The sequence below is a fragment of the Canis lupus genome, chromosome 9 (assembly GCF_048164855.1).
Source record: "Canis lupus baileyi chromosome 9, mCanLup2.hap1, whole genome shotgun sequence".
In the NCBI taxonomy this organism is placed as follows: Eukaryota; Metazoa; Chordata; class Mammalia; order Carnivora; family Canidae; genus Canis; species Canis lupus.
In genome coordinates, this window is record NC_132846.1 from 27,528,083 (window position 1) to 27,544,983 (window position 16,901).

Consider the following 16,901-nt stretch of genomic DNA (forward strand, 5'->3'; position numbering starts at 1 on the left):
AATGAAGGAAACCAACAACAAAACAAAAAGACAATCCACTAAATGGGAGAAGATATTTGTAAGTGATATATCAGATACAGGGTTAATATCCAAAATATATAAAGAACTTATACATAAAGAACTTATACAACTCAACACCAAAAAAAAAATAATAATAATAATCCCATTAAAAATGAGCAGAAGACATGAATAGACATTTTTCCAAAGAAGACACATATAGCCAACAGACAATGAAAAGATGCTCAACATCACTAATCATTAGAGAAATGCAAATCAAAACTACAATGAGATATCACCTCATACCTGTCAAAATGGTAAAAACCAAAAACATAAGAAACAAGTGTTAGCGAGGACGTGGGAAAAAAGCAACCCTGGGCAAGCAACCCTGGGCACTGTTGGTGGGAATGCAAGCTAGTATAGCCACTGTGTAAAACAGTAGGAAGTTTCCTCAAAAAATTAAAAATAGAATTTCCATAAGATCCAGTAAATACACTACTGGGTATTTTACACAAAGAAAATGAAAGCACTAATTCAAAAAAATATACACACCTCTAAAATTATTGCAGCATTATTTACAAAAGCCAAGATATGGAAGTAGCCTAAGTGTCCATTAATAGATGAATGGATTAATAAAATGTGAGATAGATGATAGAAAGATAGATAGATACACACACACAATGGAATATTACTCAGCCATAAAAGAGAATGAAACTTTGCCATTTATAACAATATGGATGGATCTAGAGAGCATCATGCTAACTGAAATAAGTTAGAGAAAGACAAATACTCTGTGATTTCACTCATGTAGAATTCAAGAAATAAACAAACAAAGAGAAAAGAGACAAAAAAACAGACTTAAATACAGAGAACCAGTTGGTAGTTACAAAAAGAGAGGTGGGAGGATGGGTGAAAGAAGGGCATTAAGAGTATACTTACCATGATGAACACAGAGTAATGCTTACAATTGGTGAGTCACTATATTGTACACCCGAAACTAATAACTATAGATTAACTATAGCTGAATTTTAAATATAAGTATATTTTTAAATATGTGCATTCCCTCACAAATAAGACCTTTATGAAAATTGGGGCAAGGAATATTTGTTTAATCTCATGTTTATCTCATCACCTGTGCAGATAAGAAGTTTCCCTATATTGTTCATGAATATTATATATGCACATTGATTTGGGGAGTACTGAAAAATATAGATATAAAACATCATATGCTGCTTCTTGGGAACTTCCTTCTGTGGAATGAAACAAACATGAACAAAAATTAAAATCCTAAAAGGGATACTGGCCATACCAAATACAGTAGATTGTTTGCAAAAATGACTACAATAGTTCCCTTCCCCATCTAATGCCCTGGAGTGTCCCCATTCCACACTGACATGGCTTGGTCATTTGACTTGCTTTGGCCAATAGGATAATAGTAAACATGATTCAAGCAGAGAATCATAAAGAGCTTCCTTTCTTGGCTACTTTTAGAAAACTCCAACCGCCACAATATAAGAAGCTTGGGCCAGTCTGTGGTTGATGAAAGACACTTAGCCAAGTCAGCTCCTTTACCCCATAGACATCTAGGCAACTGCTAGACATGTGTGCAAGGTCATCCTAGACCTCCCAGCCTCACCCAGCCAGCCCAAATCAGAAGAACAACCCAACTTACACACAGATTGTGAGAAACGATCAATGTTTCTGTTTTAAGCCACTAAGTTTGGGGATAATTTGTTACAAAACAAAACCTAACTGAGAGAGAAATTGGTTCCAGAATTAGTATGCTAATATACCAAAATCTAAAATAGGTAGCATTTACTTTTCTACCAGGTAGCAGGCAGAGCCTGGAAAAGCAACAACAACAACAACAAAAAAAAAAAAAGTTTAGGCAACTCTTAAAAAATGGCAAGAAAACTGCTAGCAGAGGCTAACAAAGCAATGAAGAATGTGCTGTCACAGGCTGGAAAAATGGCACCCTGTGTTATTTAATAAAGAAACATTGGCAAAACTATCACATATGGTAACTTAGAAGATAGAAAATAAACATAATGAAAGCGTACACCTTAGCAAGATGATTTTCAGGCAGGATGTTAAAAGTGCCAATTGGGGAGCCACTTGGGTGGCTCAATCAGTTGAACCTCTAACTCATGGTTTCAGCTCAGGCCATGATCTCAGAATCCTGCGATCGAGCCCTTAGTCAGGCTCCACACTCAGCACAGCCTGCTTGAGATTCTCTTCTTCTCCCTCTGCCCCTCCGTTCTCTCTCTCTCTCTTTCTCTCAAATAAATAAATAATTTTTAAAGTGCCAATTGACTTATTTTATCTGATTATGACAAGATATGGGAAGAAAGAGAAGAGCTAAAGGAAGAGCAAGCAGAATTTAGAAAGCAACCAAAACTTGCTAGATCAGACAATAAAATTGCTTCTCATTTCCAGTCTCTCAAAGATTCTCAAAGTAAGAAACAACCTCAGGACAAAGATCAAATTAAGGAGACCTTGCAAGCCCATGTGTTAATATCTCTGAAAGATTTTAGGCAGTGACTGGTGGGTTCTCTCAGCTATACCAAGTGCTTTCATTAAAGCTATTGTCCCACTGCAGCCTGGTAAGTCTCCCTTAGAAGAAAGAGGCCTAGCTCAGAATTGTAAGTGAGACGTCTATTGAATGCAGTAGATCTGAAGCAGAGTCTTCAAAATGCCCACAGATATTTTATAACTGATAAAAGTAATGCTAGCTTGAACTAAAATAGACTGAGACACTTTAAAGTGAAGAGAAGTCTCTGGGCCTCCAGCTTTCTAGAAGAAAGAAGCAGGGTAAAAAAGTTACTCACCTACATATGCCAGCCATTCCTTATAGAATAGACGATATAATGGAGTAGGGAGCCACTCTCAGGGAGCAGAACTCAGCCCTAACCAGGGACCATCCCCTGATCTCAAAGAGTATCATGCATGGTACATGTGTTCGGCTGGATTTCAGAACTACTGTGTACTCCAATTTTTTGCCTTTTTTGAACTGACATTTTTAATGTGGTTATCCCAGCCCTATCTTACAAGGGACTATATAACCTTGTCTTTTCAGTTCATAGGTCCTTAGATCAAGAAGCTCCCCACACAAGAAGCCTCATCTGATCACAAGATCATAGACTTCAAGCTCAGTGCCATAATTAGGATGAGACTTTCAGGATCCTGAGTTGGGAATATTTTGCATATAAAAGAAATGTGAATAATTGTTGGCCAAAAGGCAGACTATGGGTTGATTGTAAAAGTGGCCACAGATTCTATCCATTTCAGTATGTTGCTGTGCAATGTGACTATACAGGTACTCCCACTAAGAGGTAGACTCTTTTTCTCCACTCCTCAAATCTGAGTGTGGCCATGTGACTTGCCATGGCAAAAAGGATGTTGACAGATGTAACACAGCAGAGACAAAAACAAAAGCATTGCTCATTGGGGCTTTCCTTCTTTCTTCATGCACTTTGAATCCTGAGTCTGGCATGTGAATAAACCCAAGCAAGCCTTCTGGAGGATTAGGGGCCAGAGAACTGCAGTCAGTTTCACCAGTCAATAATGTGGCAACCAACAGACGTATGAGCAGAGCTACCTTAGAACACCCAGCCACCAGCTCCTCCAACATCTGATTGCAAAAGAACTGCCCAGCTGAGCTCAGTCCATATGTCAATCCACTGTATTGTGGGTTTACAGACCAATAATTTTGAAGAGTTATTATGCAACAAAAGCTAATTTATACACCAAACAAGAAATGTTTATCAAGCCTTTGCTATATGGAGGTCATGGTTTTAAGGAAAGGACAGAGGAAAATATAAGATACAATCTCTATACTCAAAAGGCTAGTAATTACATTTAGAAAAAAAATACTTGAAAGAAAATTAATCATACATGGCAGAAAGAGAAGTGTATTATCAGTTGAGTAGACATTGGATGTTTAAAATAAAAAATAAATGAGGGTGCAATCATTGTGGGAAGAAGTGAGGTCAAGGGACATTTTATAGAGGAGGTGGGATTTTAACTGTCTGAGCCAGAACTGTGGAGGCAAGGACTGCAGGGTTGTACAAAGCATGTGAGTAGAAGAGCTTCAGGGGCTCTTTCAGGGACCTAGCTTGTGCTGCAATAGTCAGCAGAACCCTGCTGCATGCTGGGGAATTGTAAATATAACCAGGGTTTTAACTGCCCACCTCTCTTCAAGCCACAGCTGAAGAGCCTTGGGATCCACAGTCCTGAGTTCCACAGGCACACCAGATGGTGTGAAACCATCTGAGTGAAACCACCCCTCAATTTATCCCAGATCCAGACACCCCTTCTCAAGTTTCTTCACTGAACTCCATCCCTACCCATTCTCTGGTACCTAGCTTCAGCTCTAACCCTTACTCCTTACTCCAGCCTGATACTCCCTGCACCCCATGGACATCCAGAGGCAGTTGCCTCAACAGATGTCCCAGTAGGGTTTAGGCTTCTAGCCTTTGAACCTACCCCAAGTACTCTGACTGGGCCTTATGTCCAGACACTAAGATTTTGGCTTCCCTCTACATGTGAATTCAGTTCAACCAATGATTATCAAACACCGGAATTGTGAAAGGCCTTAGTCCTTGTAGTGCCAAATGATCAAGAATTCCTGCTTTCTGGAAACTTAGAGACAAAGTCTGTATGCCCTAGAAGCTGTGATAGATTCTTTGCAAAGATGGCCATAATATTTCCCACCCCACCCCCCTTTAGGCAAGCCTCCTTTCCAATGAGATTGTGTAGAACCTCTCATCAAGAGGTGGGGTCTATTCCACTCCTTGGATTTTGGCTGACCTGTGACTTCCTTTGACCAAGAGAATGCAACAGAAATAACATGGTATGATACCTGAGCCATTGTGTCAAGAAGCCTTGAAAATTCAGCTTTAGCTCTCTTAAAAGGCAGTGTTACTTTGTAAGGAAGCTCAGGCTAGCCTGCTGGAAAGTACGTCCACATCCAGCAGAGATGAGCCATTCCAACTGAAACCCCTAGATAACCACAGACACCCAGGTGACTACAAGACAGACCAACAGGAGAACCAACCATCTGGCACCCGCCCAAATTGATGGCACACAGAATCTTGAGCAAATAAAATTACTGTTGCTCTTAAGTCACTAAATTCAGGGTGCTTTGTTACATAGTAAGAAGTAACTAATACAGAAGTACAGAGGAGAAAGAGATTGATTCCACCTGTGAGAAAATTACGTATGCTTTCCACAGCTATTGCATGCTTTTAAATGAGTTCTGACTGGTAGGATTTCAGGCTGAATTACCAGGTAAAATAATGGGGCTGGAGGATTAATGAACATTAACTAGAACGTTTCTGCCAGGAGCTAGCCTGGGTTGGGAAACAATTGGTCACTTCCCCTCGGCCATTCCAGTTTCTTCCCCATCTCACCCCCAGTTATCCATCTACAGATTATTTTTAAGCACTAGTGTATTGACAATGACTCTTATGTCAGTGACAGTCAGATAAGAAAGGACAGGACTAGAGTGGAGACTTCCTATATAGAATATGCACTCTGTATAGAATAGATGTCCATAAAAGAAATAAGCATTGTTTTTGCCAGGTAATAAGACTTGGGATCAAAAACATGCTCCTACCCATTCCTGTACTTCCCAAATAAAGTTTTTTTCAGTCCTCTCCTGAAACTTTGTTTTCTATCTTAAGCAACCAAAAGTGAGAGTACCTGCTCTCTCCATCAAACAAATACAAAATGAATATCTAAAAAAGTTCATGAAGCAAGAAAAAGTCATTATTCTAATCTTCTCCTACCTGGGTCTTGAAAAATAAGTCCATTCTCCACAAAAGTGACAGAAGACCCACCACTGAAGATAATGAACTCCAGAAATCATCTGTGAGGAATTTGCAGGGTGAGATAAAATTCCAAGATAGGAGTCATGCTACAACATCTAGGAAAGGACCACACCAGTCTTTATAACCAAAATGAATTGTAAGTGTGCCCCCCAGAAAGTGATAACCAGGATCTGGAGACCATAAATCTGGGATAGCCACCTATAATTTTCCTAAAGCAAGAAAGGAGGTAACACCCACAGAGTAATTTCTGGGCAAAGGGAAAACAAATTACTAGCTATGGGCAATTCCCTTCTGCCATCCGAGGAGGGAGCTTTCTTTGCATTTTCTGAGAAAAGTGTGCAAGCAAGGAGGAGGAGTTGAAGGCAATGGTTGAGCATCTGCCTCTGGCTCAGGTCATGATCCTGGGCCCCTGGGATCAAGTCCCACATCAGGCTCCCCACAGGGAGCCTGCTTCTCCCTGTATGTATGTCTCTGCCTCTCTCTGTGTGTCTCTCGTGAATAAATACAGGACTGGAAAGATTCTGGATCTGGAGTAGGAATCAGAAGAGAGTAGGAATCAGAAGAGAGGTGAAACAAGGCAAAACTGAGGACAGAGATGTTAATGAGGAATTTCAAGGCCAGGAAAATCTTCTTCCCTGGCTCCCACTAAAGCCTTCAGTAAGCCCATCTTACTACCTGATGTTTTGAATACTGGATACGAATTTTTTTGTTTTTGTGGAAGATGCCTCAAAAAGGATATGGAGCAGGGTATGGGCTCCCCCAAAGAGGCTCAGTTACATTTGGGTTATTTTAATTAGGATTTTACCCATAAATCCTTCTCTAGTCTCCTGTAATTCTGGATTCGATCAGAAATAGGTCTCAGTCATCTGAATCCCATCTCCTTTGCTTCATTTCCACTGGCCTCCTAAGGTAGGAAAGTGGGGTGATGCTTCTCTTCCAGAGCAGAGGTTCACCTTTCTTACTGCATCAGAGGGAGGAATGAAAAGAGAGAAGTAAATTGACTCACGTAGAAAGTGGACAGAAGGAAGATAGGAAGGAAGATCTGTAACTTACTCTTCACATCTTCCCTCTCCTGCTTAATTGTGGTGGCATCCTCACCAAAAACCTAGCCTCCATATGCACCTAGATCTTCTGGAAATTCTCTATCCTGCTCCATCAGTTCCATTTCCCTGTTCATGCACCACAATCTTACTGTTTATATTATTCTGACATTGCAATATGCTTTGGTTTCTAATGGGGTGAATCCCTCTCCAATTGTCTTCCTCTTTTCAAAGTAGACCTAGCTTTTCTTGGACTTTTATTCATTCTTCCATATAAATTTAATCTCAAATTGAAGTCCTATTATGCTCTATTCCTCTGTCTATTGAGCATGTGGTCTCCTCAGTAAACCTTCTCTCCAGAAGGGAATACCCTGGGCAGAACATTCAGATGGATAAATCAGAACCATGAAAGCTTGGCTACCTCCAACAAAAGAGCAATAGAATTACTTTTCTAAACCTGAAAATCCAATTCTAGAGCTTGGTGAGTCCACTAGCATGCAGCTGCTCCAAGAGATTTTTCATGAACAGCTTCTCCCGTACCTTATTTTACTATAGTTCCTAGTATTTTGAACTATAAACTCCTCTGGGACCATGAAGTCTGAAAGGGAGCTTAATACCAAGACCCTATCAGGCCAGCTCCATAGTGGCAGCACACATTTTGGACTCGATTACCCAGTCACAGAAGGCAGTATAAGTGGGCTTAATCGCAAACATTTGGATGTGTTAGATGCAACATGCATAAGATGAATTTTAATTGTTTTTATGGCAATTTTTTTCCTCCTAATTCTGCATTTCTATGGGTAGTTTGAAGTATGTGTCCTTTTCCAAACATGTACCAGAAAATCTATGAGGAAAAATAAGCTGGGTTCAAATTTAAGAGTAAAATGGCCCTTCAGACCTTCAAATTCCAGATAGTAACTTGAGCTCACAAAAGGAACCCTCATCCCCTAAATTCCATTGAAGAGGCTAAGAAAATCTGAAAACTAAAATCTCTGTAGCAGAGCTGGAGTACAGGACTCTGTTGCCATGTGCCAACAAAGAGTTAAAATGGAATTTCTGAAACATGCCACAGAACAAGATCAGACTGAAATATAAGTCCACCAGTACAGAAGAGCCAACCCCTTTCACAGTCAAAGAAGGGCCCCCTGAGGAGAAAATAGGCCAATTTCTTCAACAAACCCTGGTAGGGATTTAGAAATCAAGTAGAACTCACAACAACCATTGGATCCTCCCTCCACCAGAACATTTTCTGCCTCTCATCTTTGGGTCCCCCCGCTTCTACTGCCACTTGTTTATTTGTTTATTTAACAAACAACAAACATTTGTTAAGTACCTCTCCTGAGGGAGGCCCTGTCCTAAGCAGTGAGAATACAGTGATAAACAAGGCAGATGAGGTTCAGGCTCTCATGTAACAAAGATTCTAATAGAAAGACAAACAATAAAAATAACCAGAAAGCACCATATAATGATAAATGCTCTGAATGAAATAAAAGAATGATTGGGTAGAAATTATCTGTAAGACTCCTTTAAACTGGTTGATCAAGGAAGACTTCTCTGAAGAAGTGAACTTTTAACTGAGTATCAAGGAGCCAAGTACACAGAGATCCGGGGACAGCACTCCAGGCAGAGGAAACAGGTGGTACTAAGGTCCTGTGCATGAGCCAACGTGGAACTTACGCTGCCCCAACTTAGACATCACTTCCTCCAATACATTCTATGTGTTTTTGCAGCACCCTGTCCTCCCTTACTACAGCATTATCACACTGTTATAATTATTTGCCAACTTGGCAAACAACTGGCAAACAACACCTCCTCTGGAGTTATTCACTATCGTAGTGACCATGTTGTACTCTTGGCACCCAGCAACATCTACATGTAGAAGATAACTCATCAACGTTATGTAGTGACTGAACCAATCATTACTCAAATGCAGTTCTGATTCCTTCCACTATAACATGTCACCTCTCCAATAACTGAGGACTGTTAATCAGAACTTTTTTTTTGTTTCCTTCTCCCATCTTAGAATTTCCATCAGTTCATCTCCAGCTGATAATTAAATTTTTGCCCTCCTTATTAAGCTTTTATATCTTGCTGCAAACAATGGTGTGAGAGATGTCGCCTGGTCTACTCTCATTTTTAAACCATCAACAAATAATCTCCCTCATTTTCTTAATTTTCCCCTATCGTGACCTCTGTAAGCAGCAGCCAAAAATACTTCCCTATATTTGTTTCTACCAAGGCAATGACATCTTTCCCTGGTGCCTCCTTCTGTTTTTTTCCTTTCTTTTGATAAAGCCCAACTTATGACTTTATTATCATGATTAGTCTGATTTTTAAATCCCCAGTTACTCTCCTCAGATAATCACACCTTTATCATTCCACTCTGCTAGCAACTGCCTGTATGTTGGCTTTACCCTTGGTACACTAAATTCAAATTCATTCACCGTGTAGTCCTCAGACCAAGTAATGCCACATTCAAACATAGCAGCCAGAGTGCTCCCAGGTGTCTCTGCAATAAACACTGCAATCAAGTCATTTGATTTTACTTTCCAGGTTCCTAAGCTCATAACTCTCTTCTGCATATACAAGAATCTAATAAAAGAGGGAAATTTACAATCCCTATGGCACACACACTCAGAAATGAGCAAGGGCAGGTATCACTCAACAATCTCACGGTGTGTACTGTCCAGTGCTTTCTATTCCCATGTACCTCTACAAACATTATTTCATTTGACTTTCACAGCACTGTGTGGTGCATCTAAATGGTACCATTTATGATCTCTACTTAAAATGAAAAAACTATGAAGCTCATAAAGGTTAAGGGAATAGTCAGATACAGCTCATATTTGGAGGCATTTATTCGACATCCATTAGCGCGCCTACTGTATACCACGCCCTAGTCTAAGTGCTGGAGGTAACAGCATGGAACAAGCCAAAAAACATCCCCACTTCCATGACACTTATATTCTAGTGGAGAAAGATTACTTAAAAGCAGTCTTCCCATAACACCAGGGCAGGAGTTGCAGGAATGGTACTACTTGAGGTTGGGGGATCAGAGAAGACCTCACTGAGGTGACTGAGCTGAGACTGGGGTGAAGATGAGCCAGCCATGTGAAGATATGGAAGAAAAAATTTTCAGGCATGGGGAAAACAAGGCCTGGCTGGGAGGTGGGAAAGAGCTTAGTGGTTAAGTGATAGCAATAAGAGACTGGTTCAGGACCAATAAATAAAAGTCAACACCTCTGTGATTCTCTAGGTCTTTTCCTCATGGCCGCAAGATGGCTGTGGTGGTTCCAGACATTACGTCTACATTCATGGCAGAAAAAATGGGGAAGGGCCAGTGCCCTTCATCTTCTTTCAACAAGAAATGGAAAAGAAAACAAAAGATTTTTAAAAAGAAAAAAAAAAAAAAAACCTTCTCGGAAACCTTCTAACAAAATTCAATTTTGGTATTATTGGTCTGAAGTAGTTCATAAACAACCCCTATTCACCCATCCAGCAGTGAAGCAGGCTGGGAAAGGAGGGATTTGTCATAATTGGCTTGGATTAGTCTTTTCCATCACCTGGAGATATTGACACCCCCAAAAATCAAAATTCTGTTGGTAAGAAGGGAAGGAAATGACAATTCAGTAGGCCATAATAATGACTGTCATTGGAAAGGGCCAAATAACACTGGGCCTTGTAAATCGTGGTAACAAGGTTAAATTGTTTCTAAATGAAATGTTAGGTCCTGAAATATATAAATAAAAGTGTGACATGATCTTACTTATATCTTTAAGAAATCACTGTGGTTGCCATATGAAAAATTAATTGGAGAAGGCAAGATTATAAACAAAGAGTTCACTTGCAGTTGAACAGAAAAGAGATGGTAGTGGCTTGACTAAGGTAGAAGCAGTAAAGATGTAAAGAAGTGAATGGACTCAAAATCTATTTTTGGAATTGGTCCTGGGAGGACTTGCTGGCATACAGATGGGGGTCAAGGCAGGAAAGAAATAAACCAAGAGCTATGGTCTGAACCTCACTGATCCATTATAAAAGCATTTATAAAGAAGAGATTCTGAAAAACAGGCTCAGAAAGAAAAAAACACAAGGGCTGTCCTTTAGGTATCTATGTTAAGCCTGTGATGTCTATTAGACATCCGAGTAGCAATCTCAGACCACAGCGAGGCAGATGCTGTGGTGTGCTGCCCTGTTTCCTTATCAAGATCAAGGTACAAATTCCCTCAGCCGCCAGGAGTGACGGCTGCTGATACCTCATTGCTGAATTCTTCCCTGGACATTGCCCATGGCCCAAGGAAATGACCCCTTCCAAGCTTACACTTTCTCTCGCATGCGCTCTTTCTCTCTATCTCAAATAAATAAATCTTAAATAAAATTTTAAATTAGAAAGAAAATCACCATATCCTGAAGAAACTATAGGAAGTCAACATTTACCAGCAGGAGCCAAATCCAGAGGGAGCTTGACTGGGAGATATTGGGGAATGAAACATAAGATTTGTAAATGGGATATAGGATTTAACACCCTTGCAAGGGCCCTAGGAGATGGGACAAATCTGCTGCTAATCTAGCTTTTGGATGGTGGAAAAATCGATGGCCCAAACTAAGTGACACAGAAATGCCAGAATTGCTATAGTAGATGATAGGAAAGGGATCAAAGGACTCAGAGGAGTGGATATACTATTTTTTTAAGATTTTATTTATTTATTCATGAGAGACAGAGAGAGAGAGAGGCAGAGACACAGGCAGAGGGAGAAGCAGGCTCCATGCAGGGAGCCTGAGGTGGGACTCAATCCTGGGACTCCAGGACCACGCCCTAGGCCAAAGGCAGGCGCCAAAACCGCTGAGCCACCCAGGGATCCCCAGATATACTATTTTTATGAACAGAGAATGATAGTTAATAGAACACAGCATCTACAGGCACAAGACAGATAACAGACAACAAGAGTATTTCTCATCTATGAATTTTTCTAATCAAGAACAGATACTCTAGAGGATGAGAGAAACCTCCCTATTCAAGAGTTATGATCTCCTGTCCAATTTCTGGACATGAGCTTATTTTTCGAACCCAAAACCCATTGACTGAAGGAGAGCTAGGTCCCCAGGAGGAAAGACCCTGAAACACTAAAGTAAATGTACATGGTGATAATTACCCCAGTCCTTTGCCAAATGGACCAATAATCATTTACTCAAGTAACCACACATTGGGTAAAAGGAAATACCAAGACATTTTGAGGACTGCTGGACACAGGCTCCAAGCTGACATTGACACTTAAGAGACCAGAAACATCGTAATGGCCCGACCATTTGAATAGCAATGGAACGGGGTCAGATTATAAGTATTTTTATTCCAGGTTCACCTCAAAATGAATTCATTGGATCCAGGGACCTACCCAGTAGTCACTTCTCTGCTCCCCCAAAAAAAGAAAAATAATAGTCGACAGAATCCCCAACTACAATGGTTTTTGTTTGGGGGAGGTTTTTGGTCCCTGTGGTAAGAGCTGTCAATGTGGGGGGCTGCTTGGGACCTTCTGAGCACCACTTCCCAAATTGATTAATAGAGTAAAATGAAAATAAGTAGCATATTGTGAAAGGAATGATGATGATCTAGTGCACCTTAAAGCCCTAAAGGAAGCAAGTATCCTCACTTTTATCATACGCCCATTTATTCATTAGTTGGCCTTTACAAGAACTGAATGGATCATCATGGAAGGTGACAATGAACTACTGTAAACTCAACCAAATAGTGGCCCCGGTAGTTGGTATCATTATTACAGTAGATCAACAAGACTTCAGTTACCTTGTATACAGGAATCAGACCGATGCAAAATTTTTTCCATCCCTCTAAGAAGGATCAGAAACATTTTGTATTTACGTGGAATGGACAATAATATACCTTAACCATCTTGCTTCAGACCTAACTCCCACTCTCAGTCATGATAGCTATAGATGCCACTCAGTTTCTTTAGGTTTCTCCTGCCAAAAGACCAACAGGCAAGAAAAGGAATCAGTCATCCCAATGGGGTGATTGACCCTGTCAATCACCAGATGAGCAGGATGAGGTATGTGTGCCATAAGACAACAGGGACAGGGAAGAATTCGTTCGGCACCTAGGCGGTCCACTGGGGTGTTTTGGTCCTCTCTTATTCATTTTTGACAGTAAATGAACAAGTCCAGCCACTGTGGCTGAGAAGGGCATGGCAACCATGGGCTCAGACCCCCTAGGGATGAAGGTCATCCTAGCAAAAGCACTGAGAATGAGAAGAACCTAGAGGAGATGATGGTATCAGCAGCAGCCCTGAGACCCAGGGCAGCAACAGAATTTGTAGTTTATGTCACTGATTTTTGCTTAGAAGTTTCTCCAGGAAAAAAGAACCACAGAGAATCTTAAAAGACCTGATCTCAGAAGGAGAAAATCTATTATATGAAACAAGCAGATCCAAGTGGCATGAGATGTGGAATTCAATGGGTACTCTGGTCTACCACCCAGATCTCCCCTCCCGGACCATTTTTGCCCAGGTAGCAGGCATTCTGGCCGCTCAGAGCTGAGTCTTCAGGAACCACCCTCTGCTAAAGAGAGTTGCCTGAATTCCAGCTTACCTCCTCCTAGGCTTTCATTGCAATTGCTAGTTTAATTTCTCCTTCTGCCCAAACCTGCTTTCTTTACTCCCTCACTGGAGCTAACCCCAAACCCACTCCTCAATAAACAGATCTGTTTGCAAATCTCCATATCAAGGCTGGTTTTCTAGGGAATCCTCCACTCTCTTCCTTAGGACTCTCCTCTTCCTCCCCCTCAAGAAACACCAACTCACTTCTTTAGGTTCCAAGTTGCAAAATGGGACTATTACACATGGGTAGCAACGAATAAGCTAGGGGAAGATCTACTTCATGGTGATCATCTTTGATGACTTTAAAGAAGACTAAAATGGGACACTTGAGTGGCTCAGTCAGTTAAGCAGCCCACTCCTGATTTGTGCTCAGATCATGATCTCAGGGTCCTGGGCTGGAGCCCCCAGACTCAGCTCTGCACTCAGTGGGGAGGCTACCCTGTTCCTCTCCCTCTGCTACTCCACCCCCATACTCATTCTCTCTCTCTCTGTCTCTCAAATAAATAAATAAAATCTTTAAAAAATAAAAGACTAAAACACGAAAGAGATGGTGTTATTGCATTTGTTTTCAGTGACTAGGTTAGCAGCCAGCCTGGTTAAAACCAGAGAGGCCCTAGTTAGCACCATGTATATGACATTCAAAAGCAAGAGTCCACCAGTCATCTTCCTCCTGACGTTGAAAAACTTTTAAGCTGAAAAGAAAAGAGTGAGAGTACAAAGGAATGTCTGATTATATAAATACATTAAATAAAAGTAAAAATTAAATAAGGTCTCATTAATAGTTTGTGGGGTTTTATGGAGTTGTCACACAAAGGAAACTTTATTTGCAGCAAATAAGGAAATCACAGGGAGTAATTGCCAAAGCCATGACTCCTGGACTCATTAATAGTTCAATGAGAAGTTAGCTCAAAAGTTCTGAAAAATTATACACAAAATGTTGAAAATAACTTACATGCTGAGACTAAAGGTGGTTTTTAAAATATTTTTACCCCCCAAAAATTAAAAAATTAATTAATTAATTAATTAATTAAAATATTTTTACTCATGGTTTTTTCCCATATTGGCTAAATTTTTAATTAAGGAAGTTGTTTTAGATTGGTGGTTGCCAGTGATAGGGGGTGGGAGTGGATAAAATAGGTGAAGGAGGTCAAAAGGTACAAATTTCCAGGTAAGTCCTAGGGATGTAATGTATAGGCTGGTAACTACAGTTATTGACACTGTATGGCATGTTTGAGAGTTGCTAAGAGAGTAGATCTTAAAAGTTCTCATTACAAGAAAAAAACTCTGTAGTTATGTATGGCAATAGACATTAACTAGATGTATTATAGTGATCATTTCACAACATATACATTGAATCACTATATTGTACACCTGAAACTAATATAATGTACTATGTCGATTATACCTCAATTCAAAAACTGAGGCTATTTTAACTTTGAAAAAATCTTAAGACCATTATATACATAAGAGCCTCTTAACCCTAAATTTGTTTACCTCAAATTGTTTGACTCTTTATATAAAATGTATTTGGATATGAAAAGTCCAGAAAGTTATACACAGACATAAACTCATATCTTGCTGATGACTGGGGTCCTTGAAAAGTCATCCTCAGTGCTCTCTCCTCCTGCTCCGATTTTACCACACATCCTTCTCCATCTCTACCACAACAGCTCAAGTTCAAGACCTCCCCACTCAGACTTACACTTTCACTGAAGCCACTCCAGCGACCTCTAAAGTCCTCTCTTCTTCAGGCTCAAGCCCCCTCCATCTCTTCTCCACAAGGCCATAGAGGCCACCCCTCTCGGGAGGCTTCTCAGATGACCTCCCGTCTTCCTCTCGAACCTCAACTTCAACACTCTCCAAACACTAAACTGCTTCAAGCTCCACACTGCAAAACATGCTGTTTTTCTCCAATTTTTACAGGGAGTCCACTTATTTATCAGTTTGTTTCAGTTAGTTCTAAAAAGAAACAAAGTGGCTACGTTTTTCTTCCCACATCAGCAGGAAAAGAGTCAAGAGTGATCAGGACAGCATGGTAATGAGAGAGGAAACAAGAAAGACAAAGGATGCTGGTATGGGTGAGAGTGGGTAAGAATGGTCCCTTCCCTACAAAGTAGGTAGGTTTTTCTGAAAGACTATTCTTTGGATAGGGATCCATAATTTCATAGAGTTAAGCATGAAGCCTAGTTGACAGCTAAACAGAACTGTGATGTAAACAGGCCTTGTGTTACAAAGCCCTTCATCTTTTAGCACTTCCTCACAACCACCAATTCAACTTGAATTTCTCAGGCTCTCCTCAACAGAATATTATTTTGTCGTGAGCTGTTAGTAGTTAACATGATAAAAGGGTCTGTGCTAAAGTGTGGGAAACACTGCCCACAGCCAAACCCCTGGAAACACATATTAATCTATTAGAGCTCTGAAGAGATCACTTCACTGCCAAGTATGTGAAAGTCTGGGTGAGTATATTTAGCAATGAGTCTCAAAAGTGTTTAAAATACTTATATTCTTTGACTCAGCAATTCCAAATGTAGGATTTTATCCTAAAGAAATGTGTTCATGATTATGAACACATGCACAGATTTTGCTACCAGGATGTTTATCCCCTGTGTTGTATATTTGATAGAATAAACTGGGAATTACACAAAAGCCCAGTAGAGCAGGGGATTGGTTATATAAAGTATGGCATATCTGGGGCACCTAAGTGGCTCATTTGGTTAAGCATCTGCCTCCTCTCAGGTCCTGGGATCCTGGGATCAATTGTTGCCTAGGGCTCCCTGCTCAGCAGGGAGTCTGCTTCTCCCTCTGCCTCTGCCCTTCCCACTGCTTTTGCTCTCACTCTCCTTTTCAAATAAATAAATAATTTGTATTTCCCTGATGGCAGTGATACAGAGCATTTTCTCATGTGCTTGTTGGCCATGTCTATGTCTTCCTCTGTGAGATTTCTGTTCATGTCTTTTGCCCATTTCATGATTGGATTGTTTGTTTCTTTGGTGTTGAGTTTAGTAAGTTCTTTATAGATCTTGGAAACTAGCCCTTTGTCTGATACGTCATTTGCAAATATCTTCTCCCATTCTGTAGGTTGTCTTTGAGTTTTCTTGACTGTATCCTTTGCTGTGCAAAAGCTTTTTATCTTGATGAAGTCCCAATAGTTCATTTTTGCTTTTGTTTCTTTTGCCTTGTGGATGTATCTTGCAAGAAGTTACTGTGGCAGAGTTCAAAAAGGGTGTTGCCTGTGTTCTCCTACAGGATTTTGATGGAATCCTGTCTCACATTTAGATCTTTCATCCATTTTGAGTTTATCTTTGTGTGTGGTGAAAGAGAGTGGTCTAGTCTCATTCTTCTGCATGTGGATGTCCAATTTTCCCAGCACCGTTTATTGAAGAGACTGTCTTTCTTCCAGTGGATAGTCTTTCCTCCTTTATCGA

General features: G+C 40.4%; 1 long non-coding RNA gene across 2 annotated transcripts in view; it reads right to left on the reverse strand.

Moving 5' to 3' along the window:
- Nucleotides 1–15,405, reverse strand: part of LOC140639910 (uncharacterized) — a 537,530-nt gene extending 522,125 nt beyond the window's left edge. Inside the window, exon 1 of one of the 2 annotated variants that reach the window (XR_012036565.1) lies at nucleotides 15,176–15,405. This is a non-coding gene — a long non-coding RNA (uncharacterized lncRNA). The remainder of the gene's footprint in view (nucleotides 1–15,175) is intronic. The other variant, XR_012036564.1, reaches the window with a different exon arrangement.
- Nucleotides 15,406–16,901: the final 1,496 nt, after the last annotated feature.